Source organism: Taudactylus pleione, unplaced genomic scaffold, assembly GCF_031769625.1.
Source record: "Taudactylus pleione unplaced genomic scaffold, aTauple2 ptg000905l, whole genome shotgun sequence".
NCBI lineage: Eukaryota > Metazoa > Chordata > Amphibia > Anura > Myobatrachidae > Taudactylus > Taudactylus pleione.
Genome location: NW_028285306.1, coordinates 606,104 through 624,083, shown reverse-complemented (window position 1 = coordinate 624,083; position 17,980 = coordinate 606,104). Strand labels below are relative to the sequence as shown.

At 48.2% G+C, this 17,980-nt stretch overlaps 1 protein-coding gene across 1 annotated transcript in view; it reads right to left on the bottom strand.

Moving 5' to 3' along the window:
• ARHGDIB (Rho GDP dissociation inhibitor beta) overlaps positions 1–16,663 on the bottom strand; it is a 41,421-nt gene extending 24,758 nt beyond the window's left edge. The window contains exon 1 of the mRNA XM_088459315.1: positions 16,545–16,663. The gene's annotated coding sequence lies outside the window, so the exon portion shown is untranslated. The remainder of the gene's footprint in view (positions 1–16,544) is intronic.
• Positions 16,664–17,980: the final 1,317 nt, after the last annotated feature.

Here is a 17,980-nt window from a genome sequence, read left to right as displayed (position 1 = left end):
GGAGAGTCCAAGTGTGGTGGTGGTTGCGATGCCTGACCTTCCCAGCACTGGACGGGAAGAGTTGGATCTTTCCACCATTTGCACGCCCCCTGCAAGTGCTGAAAGGAGCACCCACAGTCCACTTGCTGATATGCAAATTGAAGATGTCACTGTTGAAGTACAACAGGATGAGGATACTGGTGTAGCTGGCGCTGAGGAGGAAGTTGGCGAGGAGGATTCTGATGGTGATGTGGTTTGTTTAAATCAGGCTCCGGGGGAGACAGTTGTTGTCCGTGGGATGAAAAAGCCCATCACGGTCATGCCTGGGCAGAAGACCAAACATTCCACCTCTTTGGTCTGGCAATATTTCTATCCAAATCCGGACAACAACTGTCTTGCCATATGTACCATATGTAAAGGTGAAATAAGTAGGGGTAGGGACGTCAACCACCTAGGAACATCCTCCCTTATACGGCACCTGCAGCGCGTTCATAAAAAGTTACTGTCAAGTTCAGAAACTTTGGCTAAGACCGTAAGCAGTCCAGGGACACCTAAATCCCGTTGTCCTGTTGTATCCAAGCGCCTGCAAACCACACCGTCAACTCCCTCCTCGTCAATTTCCTCCTTAGTCAGGATTGGAAGTAGTCCTGCAGGCCATGTCACTGGCATGACTGACTCTCCTATCCGGGATTCCTCTGGAGGATCCTGCATTGCTACGCCTACTGCTGCCGCTGCTGCTGTTGCTGCTGCTGGGAGTCGTTCATCATCCCAGAGAGGAAGTAGGAACACCACTACTTTTACTAAACAAATGACCCTCCAACAGTCCTTAGCGAGGAGGATGAAGTACGACAGCAGTCATCCTGAAGCAAAACGTATAACTGAGGCCTTGACTGCTATGTTGGTGTTAGACGTGCGTCCGGTATCCGCCATTAGTGCAGTGGGATTTAGACAATTGATGGAGGTAGTGTGTCCCCGGTTCCAAATCCCGTCTAGATTCCACTTCACTAGGCAGGCGATACCGAGACTGTACAGAAACGTCAGAAAAAGTGTCCTCAGTGTCCTGAAAAATGCCGTTGTACACAATGTCCACTTAACCACGGACATGTGGACAAGTGGAACAGGGCAGACTAAGGACTATATGACTGTGACAGCCCACTGGGTAGATGTATCACCTTACGCAGCAACAGCAGCAGCGTCACCAGTAGCAGCATCTCAGAAATGCCAGCTCGTTACAAGGCAGGCTACGCTGTGTATCACCGGTTTCAGTAAGAGGCACACCGCCGACAACCTCTTAGAGAAACTGAGGGAAATCATCGCCCAGTGGCTTACCCCACTTAGACTCTCCTGGGGATTTGTGATATCTGACAACGCCACCAATATTGTGCGGGCATTACATCTGGGCAAATTCCAGCACGTCCCATGTTTTGCTCACACAATAAACTTGGTGGTGCAGAATTTTCTGAAAAGCGACAGGGGCGTGCAGGAGACGCTTTGGGTGGCCCGAAAAATTTCTGGCCACTTTCGCCATTCAGCGACTGCGTGCCGAAGACTGGAGCGCCAGCAAACACTCTTGAACCTGCCCCGCCATCACCTGAAGCAAGAGGTTGTGACGCGGTGGAACTCAACCCTCTATATGCTTCAGAGGATGGAGGAGCAGCAAAAGGCCATACAAGCCTATACATCCACCTATGACATAGGCAAAGGAGGGGGTATGCACCTGACTCAAGCGCAGTGGAGAATGATTTCCGTGTTGTGCAAGGTTCTCCAGCCCTTCGAACTTGCCACACGTGAAGTCAGTTCAGACACTGCCAGCTTGAGTCAGGTCATTCCCCTCATCAGGCTTTTGCAGAAGCAGCTGGAGAAAGTGAAGGAGGAGCTAAGACGGAGCGATTCCGCTCGGCATGTGGGACTTGTGGATGAAGCCCTTCATTCGCTTTGCCAGGATTCCAGGGTGGTCAATCTGTTGAAGTCAGACCACTACGTTTTGGCCACCGTGCTCGATCCTAGGTTTAAAGCCTATGTGGTGTCTCTCTTTCCGGCCGACACAAGCCTGCAGAGGTGCAAAGACCTGCTGGTGAACACACTGTCAGCTGAAGCGGAACGTGACACGTCAACGGCTCCTTCTTCATTTTCTCCTGCAACTGGGGCTGCCAGGAAAAAACTTAGGTATCCTAAGCAACCCGCTGGCGGTGATGCAGGGCAGGCAGGACCAAGTTTGGACATCTGGTCCGGACTGAAGGACCTGGCAACAATTTCTGACATGTCTACTGTCACTGCATATGATACTGTCACCATTGACAGAATGGTGGAGGATTACATCGGTGACAGCATCCAAGTAGGCATGGCAGACAGTCCATACCTGTACTGGCAGGAAAAAGAGGCAATTTGGAGGCCCCTGTACAAACTGGCTCTATTTTACCTGAGTTGCCCCCCCTCCAGTGTGTACTCCGAAAGAGTGTTTAGTGCAGCCGGGAACCTTGTCAGCGAAAGGCGTAGGAGGTTGCTTCCACAGAATGTGGAGAAGATGATGTTCATCAAAATGAATTATCAGCGCTTCCAGGGAGACCAGCCTCCAGAAGGTACAGAGGGACCTGTGGTGGTGGATTCAAGTGGGGACGAGTTAATACTTTGTGAGGATGAGGATGTACACACTGAAGAGGGTGAGGAATCGGTGGATGAGGAGGATGAGGATGACATCTTGCCTCCATAGAGCCAGTTTGTGCAGGGACACATTAATTGCCAGCTTGTTTTGTGGGGGCCCAAACGAACCAATCATTTCAGCCACAGTTGTGTGGCAGACCCTGGCGCTGAAATGATTGGTTTGATAAAGTGTGCATGTCCTGTTTATACAACATAAGGGTGGGTGGGAGGGCCCAAGGACAATTCCATCTTGCACCTCTTTTTTTTCTTTGCATTATGTACAGTTTGGGGCCTAGTTTTTCAAACTGCCATCCTGTCTGCCACTGCAGTTTCACGCCTAGATGGGTCACGTGTTTGTGCCGCCCACTCGTGTCGCTTAGCATAGTCATCCAGCTACCTCGGTGCAACGTTTTGGACATAAAAACACTATTGTGAGGTGTGAGGTGTTCAGAATAGACTGGAAATGAGTGGAAATTAAGGTTATTGAGGTTAATAATAGCATAGGAGCAGAAAAACCTACAAATTCTGTGATTTTAGCTGTTTTTATGCTTTTTTAAAAAAAAATACAGATCCAAAACACAAAACCCAGAACCCAAAACACGGAAGGGTGGTTTTGGCAAAACCAATCCAGATCCAAAACACGAAGAAAGATCCAGATCCAAAACCAAAACACAAAACACGAAAAGTGGCCGGTGCACACCCCTAGTTTTTAAGGACATTTTCCTTAAATAACGTTATTTTGGTATTCATGAACAGACTTAGCACAGGAGATATCACAGATATCTCCTTGCTAAGTTCCCCTGCGTTAATTTCCACTCTCCCCATACATTAGTATGGGTACATTAGTACATTAGTACATTAGTATGGGTACATTAGTACATTAGTACATTAGTATTAGTACATTAGTACATTAATATGGGGATGTGGAAATTGTGGTATTCATCAAATTCCGAAAATTATCAATTTTCGGAAATTGATGCAGTTACTATTCGCCACTGTGAGGTGGCGAATAGCAGGTGAAACTTACCTGTATCCACGTGTGCAGGTCCCCCGACGTGTCCCTCCGGCGCTCTGCTCCGTCCTCAGGCTCCGGAGGCTGGCCGGACATGTGTGCTCCCCAGCAGAGCACAAGAAAGTTTAGAAAAAGAAATTTATTTTTTTTTCTAATCTGTCATGTGGTCTGCTGGGAAACCACATGACAGACCAGCAGGACGGAGCCGGAGGCTGCTGCACGGACACGTAAGTCGGGGGGGAGGTGAGCAGAGGGGGGTGGGGGGGGTCCGGCGGGGGTACGAAACTTAACGCATCTGTAGGCAGTGCTGTGCATGCGCTGGTTTTACAGATGTAACAGCGCATGCGCAGCACTGTTTCCAGATGCGATAAGGTAGTGTAGGCAGGAAAAGTATCTATTTCCCGAAAAGCTGTCATCGCAAAAATGACAGCTTTTCGGAATAGATACTTATGGAGAGGTGGAATGATGAATTCCACCTATAATTAGCTAGAACTCCATGCGAGTTCTAAAGCTAATTATCTCCAGAGAATTTTTATGCTTAATGAATAGGCCCCTCAGAACATAGAGTTTAATTCTATTTGTTCATTTAGCCCATCAGGGTATAGGCTATTCATTTGGAAGATCCAAAATAGCTCCTGACGACATAAAGATCTAAATCTATCGCCTTTTCTGATGGTTGGGGGGATATGTTCTAACCCCACAATCTTAAGTGAAGGATCATTTCTGCCATGTACATTAGCATTATGTCTTGAAACACTATGGAGCATATTTCCTTTTAGGATGTTTCTTCTATGTTCCAAAAAGCGTTCTTTTAGGTTTCTGGTGGTGCGTCCTACATATCCCATATTTTCACAGCTACATGATAACATATATATAACAAAACTAGCGTCACAGTTTATAAAATGTTTTATTGTTATGTTTTTTCCATTATAAGCTGTTGTGATTTCTTTCGTGTTATGTAGAATATATTTACATGTTGTACATCTGGTTCTTCTGCATTTAAAGCAGCCTTTTGGTTTTTCCAGTAACCAGGTCCTATGTTCTATCACATCAGGATCTTTAATGGATTTAAGGAGCAAGAATGTTCTTAAGGGATTTATTTTTTCTATAAATGAAGGTTGGTTTTTCGGGTAGAATATCTTTTAGGATTGTGTCATGTTTTAAAATGGAATAATTTCTCTCTATAGCACATTTTATTTGAAAAGATGATTTATTGTAAGTAGAAATGAAGGCACAATTATTTTTATATTTACTACACAACAATGTATCTCTCTCATTAGTTTGTACTGATGCTTGGACAACATTTGTCCCATTTAGCCTATTTTATGAGGATTGCGCTGGTATAAGTACTGGCGCTTCCCGTGTTTGGTTCTCCCCATCTCAGGATGCCGATAGCAGAAGGAAATCAGAGAAAACTCTTTATTCTATGAATGACCCCAGAAGCTCCGGTACATTCTGTATTATGACAATTCCAATGCACACAGATCACACACAGTAATTACCACGTGCTCATTAGAAATCTGTCGTTACTGTCTCTGTCGCTGTACAAACCTCTGCAGTAACAGACCACAATACCATAAAAGGAAATCCTCATTTAGAGACAGAGGGCCTGATGCCATTACAGCTGCGATGCCGAATTCAGCTACTAAGGCAAAATATTTGGGACCTTGGACCTGATGAATATGCTAATCAGTACATACGCATGGAGACCGCGGCACAAGAGGCAGACGCCCAGCCCCATACTAAGCCGCCCATCTCCCTTTACTCACAGCCTGATCAGCAATCAAGATAGCGTAAACATCGGCAACAACAGCACTTCCTGTCAATCAATATCGGAAGGATCTGCATACACACTTCGCGCAGTCTGCGTACCATAACCCCATCGCACTGGCTAGTTCGCGCACGCGCTGTGTGGTGCATACGCATACACAGTGTAAAAACATCGGCCAAGTGTGTGCGTTAACACACTTAAATAAACATATAACATAAATATAAACTTGCTGAATTTTATTATCTACCCCCTGGGATAGCAAAAAGTCATGTTAGAGTCGGGTGCGTGATTGCCGTCACCCTATCCTTGGACACGTAGTTCACCCTGAATCGCTGTGGCAGGTTCCTCTGCTCTCCCCCATTAGAGACGTTAACAGGGTTGGACTGGCCCACAGGGGAACAGGGGAAATCCCCGGTCGGCCCCACTGCCTGAGGGCCCACCTCCCTCCTTTAGGTGTCAGGTTCCAGACATCCAATCATACATTGTTACTCTAATAGATGGTCAGTTACCTGGTGGAAAAGTACCACTGATCAACATGGGTGCTTGGCGCCTTTCTATAGGAATTACAACAAGATTTTCCTATTGGTTAGCCAAGTGTCTGTGGTGGCTGGCCACACCTCTTAAGCATGGGCCCCTAACGCTGCATTCCCCCGGTGGGCCCTTCATGACCCAGTCCGACACTGGACGTTAACCCCTTTAGTAGGTTATTTTTGATGCCGAGGTGCAGTGCAAAACACCCATGGTGACGTCACAGATGTGGATCAATACTCAGGCACCTGGCGTTCTGCCATAGGGGGTCATTCAGACCTGCTCGCGAGCAAAGGACGCTCGCAAGCGGGTCGATGTTGCCCCACTGCGCATGCGCACGACGGAGGGAGCTCCGTCATGCGCATGCGCGAGACCCGGATAGCGACGGGCTCTCCGTCGCTCCGGGTCTCGCAACAAAGGGGGCCTGCTGTCGATGTTGATTGACAGCAGGCCCCCTTTGCTGGGCGTGCCAGGGGCGTGGCTGCCAGACGGAGGCGTTCCCATGTGAACGCCTACCGTCTGAAGCCGGCCCCACTGACATCAGTAATGATGTCAGTGGGAGTGATTTTGGCTCTAATAGAGCCAAAATCACTCCTGGGCTTGCGGCAGCGAGGCCCTACCGCAGGGTCTCGTCGCAAGCCTGATGGTCACGATGGTCAAAGACCATCGTGACCATCTTTTTGGCCGCTCGCATATGCTGTGGGTGGTCACCCACAGCTATGCGAGCGGCCAGGAGGCCACTCCATTTTCAGGTAGGAGGGCACTGATTCAGAGCGAGCGCTCTGGTCAGAGCGTCCGGCTCTGAATCAGGCCCATAGTGCACAGGTCTGTGTACAGAGGTCGGGAGGTCACAGCCCCTTACTCCTGCACCGCAGTCTCGCTGACCGATGTAAATATGAGACCATTACAATGACACAATGAGATATAGTATTATAGTATTACAGCTTGAGGAATCAGAGGTAATCACTGATTGGTCAGTGGCCCCTCAACAAATTTGCATATGAGATTTGGTCAAAAAATGCGGAAATAGAATTTCTGTGGTTTCATTCATTGCTACCACTGTGACCATTGCGGACCAGGCGCCCATACACAAAACGCTATCCCAAAACCGGACTGCCGCTAAATATTACATGCACCCTGCAGAATACAGAACATGCAGCTTAGATTCAAGATGGGGCTTCAATATATAATAATAACAATATTTTATCTAAGAGAATTGTCTGTGTTCCCCACACTAGAGCTGGACACACAACTGACAGATACGGGAAATGCTCCACCATTTTATTTTTATCTGAGATGAGAAGATTCTGAGGACATCCGCAAGGTCCAGCGTATACACTGCTCCGCTATCTGTTCCTGCCTGAATTATGTATTTCCTAAAGATCACCCAAGGTGACATTTTTAAATGGACTATTGATACAGATCATGTACATACAGGGGTGGTACAAGAGAGATGGGGGGCCATGTGCAGCCTCTGTGTGCCCCCTCCCCTCTTTCACTGGTATATGTTCTCTGTATACTCTGTCACTGCCAGAGTCTCCTGCGCATGAGCCGGCCTCTGAGAAAATGGCGCCTGCACCATGTTCCAAGTGAGATCTGCGGCGCGGACAGTAGAAGTATTATGAATGAGTGCAGGGTCTGCAGAGTGGGCCCCACTGGACCCAGGGGCCATTGTGCACCGCACACCCTGCACCCATTATAGATAGATACACTACGTGTGGACATTACAAAATGTGCAAGATAATTGCTCATCAGGACTGGCAAATGCAGCGCAGCACGGCGCCAGACCAGACGAGCAGATGTGACAGGATTTGTAACGATAACTAGTCCTGGATGCTGTGTACAACTACAAACTGTGTAATAACTGGTGCTGTCGATGGTGAGTGACAGCACGCCCCCTTTGGTGGGCGTGTCGGGGGCGTGGCTGCCCAGACGGAGGCGTCCCCATGGGAACGCCTACCGTCTGGGTCCGGCCCCACTGACATCACTAGTGATGTCAGTGGGAGTGACTTTGGCTCTGATAGAGCCAAAATCACTCCAGGGCTTGCGGCATCGAGACCCTACCGCAAGGGTCTCGTCCCAAGCCCGATGGTCGTGATGGTCTTGACCATCACGACCATCATCATGGACGCTCGCATAAGCTGTGGGTGGTAACCCACAGCTATGCAAGCGTCCAGGAGGACGCACACAAAAAAAAAAAGCCCTGACTCAGAGCGGGCGCTCGTTCAGAGTCTGAATCAGGCCCAGTATTCTCTACCCTCAGAGACTCGGACATGGGCCCGGCAGGCGCGCTGACATGTTCGGATAAATGATCCTTCTCAGACATTTAACAAACAGCTAAAAAACAAAACAAATGCATGTTCTAAAGATTATCGGCTACACGGGCTAATGCTGTATTGTCTTATGAACTTTTACTATACGGCCTCGTTCAGATCAACAAGCCTGCCCTGACCTAGAATTGCGTCCGCTCCCGAGTGTGTATTTTAGACGAGAATATTTATTTTGCTTCCCTATTGCATTGTTATTTGAATGTTCTTGGCGATGGCTGTTTCCCACATGCGGGGCTATTTATTATCAGTGTGAGGAAGGGAAGAGATGGCTATACACTCTTAGCATTTAGTACATTCTATAAACTGATGGGTGCACGTCACACTTCACACTGCTTGGTATATATCTCTCAGAGATAGAGAGAGAGATGGTGGAGGGTACAGTTGCTGCCTCGTGAGCGACATGAGATCCCCTCTGAGACCTGGCACGTAGCTCAGGCTGAGCCTATTAGTAGATCTGGAACATATGCGATTAGATGAGATTAGTTACCCGGCCTGGCCTGAACATCCACCGGCCACATCCTGCTGACTTTCAGTCAGAAGACAAACTCTAAGAGAAGCCTCCATCACAAGGCAGGGTGTGATTATCTCCAGCAGATAGTGAGTCCTAGGGATGGCCATCGACCATTGATGAATCAAAATCATCGATGGTTTATGGCCAATGTTGAATATTTTTACCATTGATGGCGCTTAGCCATCGATGAACGAGTGGGAGACGATGTTTTTTATTTTTTTTCATGGAGGGGACAGAGCTTAGCCCGCCCTTGGTGCCTCTAAGCCCTGTCCGTTTTTTGATTGGCCCTACATTCTCGCCCGCAACTGTGGCCATTGAGGGGTGAAAACCATCAAAGGTTCACCATAGATGGTTTGTGTGCCATTGATGGTAGCCACCAATGGACCCATCAATGGCAAACATCGATGGACACCCCACCGATAGCCATTCCTAGTGTGAGTGACGGGGCTCTCCTTCCCAGCGGCTACAGTTATGGTTACTACGGAAAGTTGTATTAATGTCGCCGATTATCACTTTAACAGGGAAATTTGGGCTGGATTAAGCGCCACATGGGCCCAGGAGCTGAGAAGGGGAGGAGCTGTGACCAGTGCTGTTTGGGTGTGGCCAGAGCCACGTGGGCGTGTACACTCCCTACAGTGTCAACCCCGCTGTCTCCCTAAATACACAAAAATATAAATATTGCATCATTTTGTGAGAAAACTAGAAAAACTATTTTAACACTTATGATTTATGCCGACTGTGTGGCCAGTTAGGCAGCTGGTCCCCATCATGTTTTCATGATTAGACAACTATAAATATATTGGCCAGCGCTCGCTCTGAATCAGGGCCCACCTCCATAATTATGGAGCGTCCTCCTGGACGCTCGTATAGCTGTGGGTCACCTCCCACAGCATATACGAGCGTGCAGGTTGATGGTCGCGATGGTCTTAACCATCGCGACCATTGCCACTGCGAGCCGAAGCCTGCGGTTGTTTCTCAACCGCAAGGCCCGGAGTGATTTTGGCTCTATCAGAGCCAAAATCACTCCCACTGACATCACTAGTGATGTCAGTGGGGCCGGCTTCTGACGGTAGGCGTTCCCTTGGGAACGCCCCCCTCTGGGAGGCACGCCCACCAAAGGGGGCATGCTGTCAATCAACATCGACAGCACGTCCCCTTTGATCAGACACAACGAGCGAAGGAAAGTCCTTCGCTCGTCGCGTCTCACGCATGCGCACGACGGAGCTCCCTCCGTCGTGTGCTCGACCCACTTGCGAGCGGACAGCCGCTCGCGAGTGGGTCTGAATCAGGCCCATAATTTGAATATGTATGATGATGGGCCTATTTTTATATGGAGGCCTGGAGCTGGAGCTCCATCCGCCCCATTGTGAATCTGGCCCTGAGGGAAATTGCTGGAAATCTGTCGTTTCCAGAACTATTTGTTTCCCAGGTGACTGACAAGTTTTTTGGGGGGAATTTTGCGCAGAGCTAACACACACTAAGCAAAGACCCAGCCATGGCTTCTGTGTGACTCCGAGCAGCCTCATATCTCCCACTAGAAATCATTAACCAGCAGCTGTTTATTTGCACATGATTCAGAATTATCCAGATTAATGGGAACATATTCCGATTATTGCTTTGTCACATATGACCCCCAAAGGGGGCCGGACATAGGGGCTTCAGCAAACACCAGGTGACTGGTTGCCAGCTATTTAAAATAATAATTTCAAGGGTCATTGCGCTAAAAAGCACATATACAATATACACGGGGAGCTGTACCAAGCCTCCTGAGGAGTGGAGAAGGTCCCTAAAGCAACCAATCAGCTTCTAGCTGTCATTTTATAGAATGTATTCTAGTATGCTAGCTAGGAGCTGATTGGTTGCTAGAGGCAACTTCTCCACTGGTAATTTTTTCCAGTCTTTAGAACAGGGGTATTCAACATGCAGCACACCAGCTGTTGTGGTACTACACATCCCAGCATGCCCTGCACACAGTTTTGCTATTAGGGCATGCTAAACCAGTGGCAAGGCATGCTGGGATGTATAGTTCCACAGCAGCTCAGCTGGTGAGCCCCATGTTGAATACCCCTGCTTTAGAAGGTTTGATACATTTCCCCCACAGCCTATTATTAGGCAAACCCTGCAACAGCCAGGCCTCAGCAGCCCCCACCTCAGCATTCTGCAATCCTCTGGGACTATGGTGCCACCGGCCTTATTGTCTCTTATTACAACCTCCCCTTAGAGTGTAAGCTCTTTGGGGGAAATTTGCTAAAGTGAGAGTTTTTTAGAAGTGGAGATGTTGCCCATAGCAACCAATCAGATTCTAGCTATTATCTTCTAGAAGGTGACACAGACTGCACCCCGCGTGTAGCGCTGACCGGACGGAGGGATACACAGCATACTTGCCAACCCTCCCTCATTGTCAGGGAGACTCCCTGAAATAGCAGCAATCTCCCTGACTCCCTGAAGAGTCTACCAATCTCCCTCATTTCACCTTATCCCCATTATGACTCTGTTCTATAAAAGAAAAAACAGAGATATATACATTCAAATGGGATAATTAGTATAATTTCCCTGCATTGGTTATAAGGCACAATGAGCCCTATGGTTACATGCAGTTTCTGAAAAGTATCAGTGTGATTTCATCAACAAGTAGATCTTACTAACTGCTTTGGGGCTCATTAACATGTGGATGTAAAAATCAATTTTATGGCACGCCTCTCAGATGTAGCAGGACACGCCCAGTTTAACGGACGCTTGTAGATGTTGCTTTCACAATCTCCCTGAAATGCTTTCTCAAAAGTAGGCAAGTATGATACACAGTTACAAACACACAGCCGCCGGCTCCGGCAGCTGTGTGTTTGTTTTGATCAGCAGCCAATGAGAGTCTGTCAGACTCTCATTAGCTGCTGCTGCTGCGCCCACTGCAGGAGCCGCTCCATCTTCCGGCTCCCGCAGTGGGCAATGGGAGAGGCATCATAACGTCATATGACGTCTCTCCCATAATGCAGAGCGGCCCGGCCTGGGAAAAACAGACGGAGGAGCGGATGGCGACGGCGGGAGCGGGGAATCAGGTAAGTGGTTTTTTTTTTTACTACGTGTGTCTACTGGGGGGGGGAGGCTGGCACTACAAGGGGGAGAACACTACTGGGGGCACTACAAGGAGGTGACCACTACTGGGGGCACCACAAGGGGGGAACCACTACTGGAGGCACTGCAAGGGGGGGACTACTACTAATGGGGGCAATACAAGGGGGGGGGACTACTGGTGGCACTACAAAGGGGGAACTACTGGGGGCACTACAAGGGGGTGACCACTACTGGGGGCACCACAAGGGGGTGACCACTACTGGGGGCACCACAAGGGGGTGACCACTACTGGGGGCACCACAAGGGGGAACCACTACTGGAGGCACTGCAAGGGGGGGACTACTACTAATGGGGGCAATACAAGGGGGGGACTACTACTAATGGGGGCACTACAAGGGGGGGTACTACTGGTGGCACTACAAAGGGAGAACCACTACTGGACTGGGGGCACTACAAGAGGGAGGAACTATTACTGGGGACACTACAAGAGGGAGACCTCTACTGGGGGTACTACAAGGGGGAGATCACTACTGGGAGCACTACAGGGGGGAGGGCACTACAAGGGGGGACCACTTTATAACTGGGGGCACTTCAAGGGGGGGGACTACTATTACAAGGGGGGACTACTACTACTAGGGGCACTACAAGGGGAGGGGACAACTACTAGGGGCAGTGCATAGGGGGGATCACTACTGGGGGTACTACTGGAGGCCTGCATAAGGGGGTCCTCTCCTGGGGCACAGGGGGGCACTGCATATGGGCACCACGATGGGGCTGATCCTAATCTTTATTTTTACTTTACATTAATCCCATATGGACCCGCCTCCTCCCTGGAACACTTGAGGGGGGGGAGCACCGTAGCACACACGTTCTTCGGGCACCCTGGCTACACGCTACCCCTCTGCCAGGGCCGCCTGTATGCATTTGCCCCCCAGGATAAAAGTTGCCAGCCAGCCCCTGATTGGGGATCACTATAGATACCCCCAAATAGCCCTGCTGAAGGTATATTGGGGTACTTAAATGCTCTCATACGTAGTCCCTGCAAATTTGGGGTACATGAAAATGGGTGCTAGCATATTTTAAAGTTGCTAAAGTGGTTTTAAAAAACGTGAAAAAAACACCTGCTGCAAGCACCTGCAAACTTAAAAACACCTGGCGCACACTTGGGGACCCCCTGGAGTCTATTTTGCTATAGTTTTAAGTTTGTCCCCCAACTTTGGTATTTTTCGCCCCCAAAATGAAAGTTCATTTTTGGGGTGTTCTTAAGTATTTTGTAAACTTTTTTTGACACAGTTTACCTTTGGGGGACTGTCCCAAGGGTGCTGGGTGGTTTCCTGATGTTTGCACCCCAAAACCCCAATTCTGCACTTTTTTTCGAACCTATTCGTAGGTGAAACTTTTTTTCGCCTGGACCATTGCATTGATTTTCCACACCGGCGAAAAGTCTTTGGAATTGGATACGGGGAAAAGTTTTCGCATGGCGAAATGACGTCATCGGCGATACTTTTCTGCAGAAACTGACTTTTCGCACCTAATTGAATACGGCCCAAGTCTGACACAGTGCAAGCAAAAACAAGCAGTTACTTTGCACCGTGGTAACACCATGCTACGCTGCAGGAGGGTTAGGTGTAAGACGTGCAGAGAGACTTAGCTCTGTGAATGGCATGTCCAAACTCGAATCGAAATTGCAGTTTAAAAATAAACTGTCAAGCCCGTGTGGGCTACATGCAAAAGCAGCCAGTATTTACCCTGCATGCAAAAATAAAAGTATTTGCCCCCCTTGCAGTGAGGCACGGTTTTCCCAGATGCACAGTGACTGTACTTTGCTATTTTTGCTTTACATCCAGCTCGAGAGCCCCGTTATGTCTATTCCTGCAAATCTTCGCTAATTCTCTGCACTCTTTTATGAGGTGCAATGAGGTGACCGTACCGGAGGCACATTGTAACCATCGCGAAAAGCATGGCCCAGTAAGTAGTGTGTTCTCCGCCCACCACAACCCCAGACTATGTTTCCGGACGCCGAGCACCTACTTCTGATGCCCGCCCACCCCAGATGTTCTGTAAAAGGATCTTCACATATTTTAATAATATATATAATAATAATCCTCACTAACAGTAGTTTTGCACATTTGTGTTATTCACAATTCTATATCGTTCTCGTTCCAGTATTGAAGTAACACAGCCTGGGAGACAATCAGCAAATCTGTTACCTGTTTTTCACACTTCCTAATAGTGTAACACATCTGAGTAACCATTAACCCATAGTTCTACAGAGAAAGTTATCATTACATGTCTGGTTTTCTAATAACAGGGTTCAAAATACCCAGCATTCATTGTAAGGGAGGTATGTACTAAGCATGGCATCCGCTACGCGGTACATCCTGCCTCTTATCGGGTATATACTGGGGGTGATTACCGCGCTATGTACCTAGAATAACGCAGAGGACAGCACTCCCGGTAAGAGCTGTCCCTTGCGATGACCCCAGAGAGAGAGACTTCCAGGTTTAACACTCGGCCCGGGGGGGGGGGGGGGTGATGGGAGGGATCCGCTTGGATCCCTCTCAAAGGGAACATCTCAAAAAGAAGCCCATAGGCTTCTATATGGTAACACCACCTGAAGATGTTGTTACCCATTGGGGGAAGCATTCCGGTGCTTAGTACATATGGGGTATGCGGTAAGATCCCCGAAACTGATTTTTTTCAGGGGTTGTACTGCATTTCCCCCTTTAGTACATCCCGCCTAAGTGTTTAATGTGTTCTTAAAGTCTATTTAACAAGCTTTGGGCTGATGTCCTAAAAAATAATAAAGTACACACACACTCACTGTAGAAGTATCAATGCTTGGTAAAAATGAAGTTCTGTGGGAACATAGGGGGAGATGTATCAGACCCTGGAGAGAGATAAAGTACCAACCAATCAGCTCCTAACTGTCATTTTTCAAACATAGCCTGTAACATGACAATTAGGAGCTGATGGCTTGGTACGATAACTCTCTCCACTTTATCTCTCTCCAAGCTTTGATAAATCTCCCCCATAGTATTCTATGTAGCTTCAGAGCTTTCAAATGAATGAATCAACGCTCTGCCACAGTACGAGTTGGGATCCGGGCTTTCAGAATCCCACCACCGGCATCCCAACAGGGTTAACATAACAACACTTGTTGTTCGGCACGCTAATCCTCCCACTCTCCTTAGTGCCTAAACCTCCCCCTAGTGCCTCTCCCTAACCCTAACTCTGACCCTCCCCCCCACCCCGCTACTTACCTGCGGTATCCCGGCGGTTGGGATGTGTGAGGCGTCGGGATTCCGGCGCCGGTAATATCAGCGCCGGCAACGCAGCTGCCGGGATATTGACTGTTTCCCAACTAGTGTTGTGTATAAATATAAACCCCCAATGTGTACACGCCCTAAAGCAGCGGAAATAAAATTAATTACCCATCTTCTTAATTACAATTGTAGGATAGGCATATAAATGGAAAAAGTGGATATCTATTTTCATTTACTATGAAATAAGGCTGGAATATACAGGATTAGAGCAATGGGCCTGATTCAGAGCCGGACGCAATTAGCGCTCGCTCGTCCAGAAAATAGGGGTGGCTATTCAAATGAACCGTTCGCTGTTTGCGGTCTGTTCACGCCTCTAGGTCTGAACGAGCGAACAAAACTTGCGGTCGTTTTTGGGAAACTACGCCCCCTGGCCGCTTGCATCCTACGTCATGTCCGCTATTTATTAGATTAATCGAGTACATCGACCAGGGTATGAGCTGCTCGATATTCTTGTGGTTGGTTTTTGCTACCACAATTTTGCGAGCAGTTCTGGCTATAAAATAACCCAGTGACGTGGTCAATGACGCTGCTGTTTTAATTATGCACACCCATAAAACGCCCGTTTTGACCTTTAAGCACGCCTGCGATCGGATCTCCACTCCCCGTTTTCAAGCACCTTCCCCTGTTACCACCCACATACGCCTCCTCCTGTCACTCAAATTATCAGGCATCGCTATTTTGCTAGCACATGAATTTCGACCGCACTGACTGGTTCGCGCATGCGTATAACGAAACGATACGTACTAATGCGCAGTTGGGCAAACATCGCTCGGAGCGAACGAGCGGCCGCTTACGAGCGGCTCTGAATCAGGCCAAATGTGTGCTATATGTGTATATGTGTAATATGGATTATTGAGGCCTGGAGATGGGAATCTATCAGTGCAGTAATGGGGACATCTGTGGGGAGTAATCACTGCGTCCGCTGAGGTTAGCAATTTCCGGAGTAAGGTCAGAGCTTGTGCACGTGTGCGTGAGGCTCCGATTGTACTCGATGCTACCGATGGTTTAGCAGTATTGCTAAGCATTACAGATGTGTGTAAGGTAAAGGGGGCGTCCTTAAGTTAGGCTGCAATGGCATAGCGATTGCAATCATTAGACTATCTTCGCAGTGAGACTGCGTGCGTAAGCGCTATTGTGATCGCAATAGTGATCCTTGCTGAATCAGGCCCATAGACAGAACTCAATAAAGAGTATAACTATAAATGGAAAAGAGGCTGGAAGGGTATGCTGGCACTTGTAGTTCCTTCACGACAGCTGGAGAGTCATAGGTTTCCCAGGCCTAAGTTAGACCCCTGAACATCATCTATGGATGTCTTTAATTAAGCCAACCCCCCAATTCCCATTATAATGGTGACAATATATAAATAAAGTGTCTTACCGAGCTGAGGCCTTGTGTCGGTGGGGATGAAATGTTCTATAATCTGCTCACTCTGTCTCTCAGTTGAAAAAAGGGAAGGAAGTTGGTTGAGCAAACACCCCTCCCCCCCTCTTACCAAACCACTTGGACAGGAAACCCTTCAGCACTTGTTACTCTCTTCTGTTTAACATTTACAAACTGTCACATCCCTTATGAATGCGCAATTACTGAGGTTGAGGTCTCGGCCTATATCAGATTAATTATCATTAAGAAATTATCATTTGTAACTTCTCATGGTCAGTGGAAGAGTGTTGATAAAGCCACAAAATGAAAACCGTTGCGTTAAACGGCTTTGTCAGAGACTGGTTCTAGTAGCAGAGTGGACAGACGCAATGAAGTGCACCGGAATGAAGCCGGTTTATATTTATCCACCCAGGCAGATTACCAAACCACCAGGGGCCCTGATTCCGCAGATGACGCTAATGCGACCTCAGCTGCGATTTTGACGGAACGCAGCTGCAAAAATATGCTAATAGATGCATAGCTTACCCGGGCATAGGCACGCCCACCGCTGCCTTCTCAGCTGCATCGTTGTCACGGACCTGCATTAACATCAGTGACATTGACGCAGAACGGACAGCCATGCAGCCATTGCGGCAGGTTTGACCTGTCACAAATACAGCGGCTCTCCTCGTACGCAGAGAGATCTCATGCTGTGAAAGCAATCGCAATGATTTATGCACGACCACAGAATGGCGTTTAAACGGTTAGACACGCCTGCGTTCTCCTAACCATCCCCATTACCTCCTCCAAACACTGTCCACATGACATTCATTTTATGAATGATTCCTACAGTATGCGTGTACGTAATCGCAAAGCAATCGCGATTTGTGAGCAGTGTGATGATTTACACCCATGCACAATGGCAAATAATCGTCCGATCTGCATAAAACGCAGAATTGCGTCCGCTGCAGAATGACCCCAGGAGGAGATACACTTGTACAGGGAATATGTGCGTTATGTGTTTGTGCACTTGTTTGGCGCTCTAGGCAGTCAGCCCACACGTGGTACAGCTAAGCCAGTTCTTAGGTTTATTGAACCAGGAAGAACAACAAGTAGCATAAGACACAGGGATGTAACAGGTGTAACAGTAGTATATACATATGGATGCAGTTTGGAGCCTAAGGGTATTGCTGGGTAGTGAGCCAAGTGTCTGAGTGGTAAATGCAGCGGCATATGTTACTATTATTGCCCCAAAGTGCCATGATGGTGGTGGCAAAGTTCAGCAGGAAGCTACATTGAACAGTTGGGTTCTGGAAACAGGTGTATCATATCCACACCAATGGTCCTTTTCAGGGGACAGTCCTGATTTTCTTTGGGCACATTGTGAGTGATTTAAAGATTGAGGCAACAAGATCCAAGGGAAAGAGAGCTATCACCCCCCCCTGGGTCTCGGT